This window comes from Triticum aestivum, chromosome 1D (genome assembly GCF_018294505.1).
Source record: "Triticum aestivum cultivar Chinese Spring chromosome 1D, IWGSC CS RefSeq v2.1, whole genome shotgun sequence".
Classification (NCBI taxonomy): domain Eukaryota; kingdom Viridiplantae; phylum Streptophyta; class Magnoliopsida; order Poales; family Poaceae; genus Triticum; species Triticum aestivum.
In genome coordinates this window covers 324,688,828-324,695,363 of record NC_057796.1, presented here as the reverse complement: position 1 = coordinate 324,695,363, position 6,536 = coordinate 324,688,828, and the positions used below count along the sequence as shown (strand labels likewise).

Here is a 6,536-nt window from a genome sequence, read left to right as displayed (position 1 = left end):
CCGACGACGGTGAATTGGTTCCTCTCGCCGGGCTCGTCGGACAGAAGGAAGAGGACGGGAAGGAGGACTTGACCGAGCTACTAGATCTAGACGTGGTTCTGGTCGTGGACGTGATCGGTTGAAAAAAAAAATTACCCTGGACCATTATGCCCTTCTCTGATTAAACTAATTAAGTTAATTCATTTTTAATCCCCCACCAGATCGGACGGCTAATAAAAATCAAAGGGGTAAGTACTTGAAAGTACTCCCAGTACCGCCCCAATCACCGTAAAGGAGCTCTTTTTATTATTGTATCTGAAAGAGAATAAAAAAAGTGAAAATAATGTTCACATGGAAATACTGTTCACTATGGTCACTGTTCATTCCAAGGTACTTTTCACTCTGGCCACAACGGCGGACTCACGGGAGGAGCTCCTCCTTAGCAGCTTTGATTATCTCATATATTACTATGCTAAGTATAGGCACAATGTATGAGCATGCATAGTTATTGTGGTCTACAGTAACATTTTGCTAATTGAACACAACACATGTGCTCAGGATAGAACAAACTAATAGGCACAAAAGCCTTTGATTTTTCACAATTTAAACAATAGTTAACTTAGAGCATGGAAATGGTCTACTTGAGATGATAGCTGATGCAAATGTCTTTACATGGTTGCTGATGGTGTAACTTGCACAAATAACTCCACAATGATGATGCCCGCCTCACGCCTTCGCCATCGGCTTCATGTCCCCACGGAGCTGCCCGACCTAGGGAAGCACAAAGCATGAGAAAGAGAGTAAACTCAATCAAACACGAATTGGTTACAAATGTAGGGATCAATGCACAGTATCTACAACCCAAACGTGCTAATTGGTTTGTGAATGCAACATTCACTTGATTTTCTGTGACAAAAAGGAGTGCACTTGCCTCATTGATGGTGGATTAAGTGTGAAGGAGGCATTGTAAATACAAACACCCATGCTGATGCCTTCATAACATAAAACATTCGGCAAGGCTGCATAGCTGGTGCATATCCAGCCAGCCCGGTAATACACAATTTATATTTTAGAGGTGCGAGATGGCAGACAGATAAAACAAAATATAGACAATTGATTCATCATCTGAATTCATCAAATAAAGACGCAGGGTTCATTTCATTACATCCTTTTAAGCATGTCACAGAATTGATAACATGATATACCAAAAGCAAGTGCTAACAGTTGTCAGGAAAAACGACATATATGGTTCTTCCACAGCATATGAGATAATAGTGTTTAATTTAACTTTGAACATCTCGCCCGCTCAGGTGTTGTGACGAAGGACCTGATGACGGTCATCACGTGTTCACCTCGTCTCAACTGAGCCGATACAGTACAGTAAATAAATACCAAGGGGAAAAAATGTAAGACCATTTTTCAGGAATACTGCAAAGATACATTTGATTTTATGCTAAAAACAACGATTTGGCCTGGACTAAGTACAGGTGCCCCTCTCATACATTAGAAATCAGCCATTGAAAAGCATGAATACATCTTATCAGAACCTTCCCACTGAATGCATCATTACCTTTTCTTCTATATTAACACTTCTCAATTTACAGTCCGGAGCCAGTCATGTGCAGGACAACACGAACTATCAACGTTGTACAATCAATATCGTGCATGAAGGGATTCATATATAGAATTTTACATACCACAGTAATTTGCTATAGAGAATTTCTAATTTCTATTAAATAAAAGTAAGATAATATAAGATATTATTGCTGGAGAAAATTGCTATTTGATTTGATACATTGTGATCCTTAACGTTGATGAATTAAGAAAAACAGAAAGAGAGGGATTCGAACCCTTGGTAAACAAAAGTCTACATAGCAGTTCCAATGCTACGCCTTGAACCGTTCGGCCATCTCTCCTACATAACTTATTATGGAAAATAAACTGAGTGAATAGTGAGTTTCTTATTCCTGCAGTACAGGTACAACCGCAACCGCTCAGGGGTTCCATAGTTCTATTGGAAAAATTCCTTTTGATCTAAGTGGAAGGATAATCAACCATTGAAGCGTTTCATTTTCCAGGGCTAATAAACAGGCAATCATACAATTCAAAGCAGAGAATCACCTATCTGGGCATCCCGCTCACCACCCGTCGCCCCTCCGCGGCCCAGCTGCAACCCCTTGTCGACACGGTGGCAGGCCGGCTTCCTACCTGGAAGGCATGGCTGATGAACAAGGCCGGACGGCTGGCGCTAGTCAAGTCGGTGCTCAGCGCGGTCCTGATTCACCAATTGCTCGCGCTCGCACCTCCCAAGAAAACCCTGAAGCAACTAGAGAAGATTCAGCATGGTTTTCTTTGGGCCGGCCGCGCGGACGCCCACGGTGGACACTGCCACGTGAATTGGCGCCGGGTCTGCCACCCGCTCGAATATGGCGGCCTAGGTGTCCGGGATCTCGAGCGCACTGGGCTCGCGCTCCGGCTGCGTTGACTATGGCTTGCGCGTACGGGCACTGATCACGCATGGCAGGGGCTGGACCTGCAATTTACGTCGGAAGAGCGCGCGCTCTTCCACGCTTCCACGACCATGGCCATCGGGGACGGCACGACCGCCCTCTTCTGGGAGGATCGCTGGCTCGGCGGCCAGTCCATCCGCGAGCTAGCGCCCATGCTCTTTCAGTGCATCCCAAAGCATCGCCGGAAATCGAGAACGGTGGCGGAGGCCTTGGCCGTCAAAAGCTGGGCGCGCGACATCCATGGGCTGCTCAGCCTTCCCGAGATTGGATAGTACCTGAAGCTATGGCACCTAGTGCAGCATGTCGAGCTGTCCAACGAGCCGGACAAGCTGCTCTGGAGCTGGACCGCCAACGGCGTGTACACCGCTCAGTCTTGCTACCGGGCAACCTTCCTGGGAGCGACGGGCTGCCACTCCTGGAAGCTCATATGGAGGAGCCGGGCACCGCCAAAAGTGAAATTTTTCCGTTGGATGGCATGACAAGATCGCTGCTGGACCGCGGAGCGGCTCGCACGCCGTGGCCTGCAGCACCACCCGCGATGCCTTCTATGCGACCAAGAGCCGGAGACAATCAGACACTTGATGCTCGCGTGCCCCTTCACTAGGCAAACATGGCATGAGATCCTATCTTGTCTGCGCTTACCGGCACCGGCGCCCGAGCACGACGACTCGCTCATGGACTGGTGGCTGCACGCGAAGGAATCCACACTGCCAGCGCTCCGCAAGGCGCTGAAATCCGTGGCGCTTTTGGTGCCGTGGATGATCTGGAAGCATAGGAACGCGTGCGTTTTTGACCATGTGAGCCCATCGCTCAATGAGCTTGTCGACAGGATCAAGGACAAGGCCCGATGTTGGGCAAAGGCCGGGGCTCAAGGGCTCAGGGTCGTTTTGCCATCATCCTGGGATGTCCACTGATCATCTGACAACTGTGTAAACCTGCCTCCTAGGAGGATGTAAATTCCCTTTCTTTCCAATGCAATGAAACGCAAAGGCCATTTGCGTTTTCTCGAAAAAAAGCAGAGAATCAAACATGTATAAGCCAATCTAATAAGCAGTCAGGCGTAAGGTTCAAAGAAGATAATCAAACACGTATAAACCAATCATCCATTTCGAAGGAAATAACACAACAGGACTGCTAAAAAACCAAAGATAGCTAACTGCAGGGCATGTATTCCATTAGTATACATATACATATGGTTCCGTACAAAGCATCAAGATTCAGTACAGAGCAGAACATATATAGGCGCGGTTCTTTACAAAGGGTGACTGGGTGAGCATGTGTATTTTTTGTGGTTTGTGATTGGCGCAATGCTAACTAAAATGATAAAACATGCTGCTTTAGATAATAAAAACGAATTATGAAACCTTAGGACACCTAAAAAGTGAAGTAGCATATTCTATTGTGAAGCATTTGACTGTATCGATGAAGTGCCTTTGAATAGAATATGAATTTCCCAAATGCACCGCCTACCCTGATTTGCAATGTTCTAAAGCCAATAATATAAGGTATTATGTATGAACTTTAATACTGATGATATATAGAGAAAATGAAAACGTGCAAGATTACTGAATAACAAGTCAAGAATTGATATTTGCACGAAAGTATGGATTGAGAAATCTGAAACCTGAGCAAGAAGGTCCATGCTTTATCATGTCAAATAAATAAGAAGAGATCACCTCGACAAACATACAACTTGTTCTTCCGCTGCTATATCCTCTGATTTAAGCCTATGCATTCAGTTATAGAATCAACCTGTGCCAAAGTAAAAACATATGCTTGAGATAACTTGGCAGAGTATAAACAAAGAAGAACTGAAATGCATGGGTCTCTCTCACGAAAGATGGGTGCTTGCATCCAAATGTTCTCACGACTTATTTATGCAACCACAAAACTCTTTGACAAAAAACATGAGGCCGTTATGATTTAATATGATTTAGACTCATGTGCAATTTAGCCATTTTATTGATACTATTAAAAATGCAAGAAAATGTTTTTAAACGCCACTAACAGCATATTCACATTTTGTTCTCATTGGCATTTCCTCAAACATCTTGCATTTTGCTTAAAAGCATCACAGATGTGCAGCAACAAAGAGATATGTTCTTTCGTAGCAACCACACAAAAAAGAATGAATCTGAATTAGTGAAGATGATTACTGACATGGAGAAAAAACAATTGGCAGCTACCACAAATTAATGAAATAAGATGGAGGCAAGAAAAATATGAATCCCGCTGAACTGAATATTTGTTCATTCTCGAAGCACCTGGTTATAAGATTTGCCTGCAACCTTGAGAGAATGATTTGCAGAGAAGGGGGTGAATAAGCACTCTACTACTTTAGCCTAAACAAGTAAACAGAACATGAGAAGCTATTGTATCCTACATCGTCTACCAAGACATACATAGGACCACCATTAGCAACTTGGAGAGAGAGACCTGAGATCATGTAATTAACCGCGAGAATGACAGTGAAAGTAACAGGCAGCATTTCTTTCTTCTGCCGTCAGACTTGAGATCATGTAACCACCATTAGCAAATAAGACATGAGATCATGTCAAACATTCAGTCATAAATATTTTCTGTATCAGGTTTTGAGCATCATAATAGGCTAATAATCACGACGTAATTGCAAGGTACTGCATGACTTTCTTCTGCTTCATATGAACAGAATTTCTCTATGAAACACTCACGGTTCGTACCAGTCTCCTACCTTCAAAGTGAAAGGTTTCAGTTCTAGGATTTGTAATGAAGGAACTGCTTATAAACAATGAAGACAATGTCTCTAAATACATGAAGTGCAGCTCTAGAATTTGTAAAAAGCACCAAAAGAGAGAAAGGCGAACAGTGAAATTTATGAAGCAGCAGGGTAAATGACTAAATAAATAAAAGTTCAAGAAAATAGAGGAATAATATTGTGCCTGCATTAACCATTCATTGGTGCTATTTGGAATGCTTGACAACACCAATGACTATTAAATATAAATAGAAGATAAAGTTCAGATCACTTCTTCAGCTCCATTCAAAGTCTGAGCGATCTATAATTTTACACTGTACACATCCCCAAAATCATGATAATCTATAATTAAGCTCATGAAAATCTAGTATGATACATTACATCTTAAGTACAAGTGTAAATAATTTGATATCTGATATCACAGATGCTTTAGTTAACCAAGCTCGAAGGACCAAGACTCTAGTCAGATGATTCTAAAATAAGATCAAGATGCGTTAGAAATACCTCGTGTTATGACCGGCATATTAGGGGTTTAGCCCAGTGGGTTGTGGCCCAAGTTATCTTATCATTATTAGGGGCTTAGCCCAATTATCTTATCGTTATTAGGATCGTTTGATTAGGAGTCAAGTAAACCTCTCTATATAAGGAGAGGAGATGTATCAATCTAATCAAGCAAGAAGCAATCATTATTTGCTCGGCTTCCCGAAGGGAGCCGGGAGACCTAACCCTAGCCGCCTCTTGCGCCGCCGCCGCCTCTTCTTCATCGCGCCACGGCGCCCTGCCGCCGGCAGCCGCAATCGCATCTCCGTCAACCCTCCCCCTTCCTGTACAACCTATGCCCTAGACCAGGTAGGATCCTAGCTCCTACCAATTTGGTATCAGGTAGCTCGGTTCCGATCATGTCTTCACCGCCACCCAACCCGCCGTTGCTCCTCACCACCGCGCCGCTGCCTCTCTCCACCGCGCCGCTGCCTCTCCCCACCGCGCCGCTGGACTCCACCGCCGGCGCCTCCACCAGCCAGACGCCGCCGCCCTCCACCGCGCCGCCCGTCGCCATCTACTCACCGGCGGAGATGACCGGGGTACTCAACGACCTCGTCACCGCCGTCCAGGGCATACGCCTCTACCTGGCCGGGCCCTACGGGCAGCCGCCGCACTTGCAGCCGGCCGCCGCGACCGGGCCCGCCACCCTGCCCTGGTACGCGGCCACCACGGCGCCAATCGAGCCTCTACACCACCACTGGCCCGGTCAGCCGCTGCCCGCCGTCGCCCCCCACTGGCCGCAGTGGCCGGCACCGGCGATCGGCACACCC

At 45.5% G+C, this 6,536-nt stretch overlaps 1 protein-coding gene across 33 annotated transcripts in view; it reads right to left on the bottom strand.

The window, feature by feature from the left end:
* Window positions 1-426: 426 nt before the first annotated feature.
* Window positions 427-6,536, bottom strand: part of LOC123181795 (subtilisin-like protease 4) — a 15,821-nt gene continuing 9,711 nt past the window's right edge. For 22 of the 33 annotated variants that reach the window (XM_044594169.1, XM_044594143.1, XM_044594134.1 and 19 more), the window contains one exon: window positions 427-5,199. The gene's annotated coding sequence lies outside the window, so the exon portion shown is untranslated. The remainder of the gene's footprint in view (window positions 5,200-6,536) is intronic. The other 11 variants (XM_044594157.1, XM_044594161.1, XM_044594165.1 and 8 more) reach the window with 11 other exon arrangements.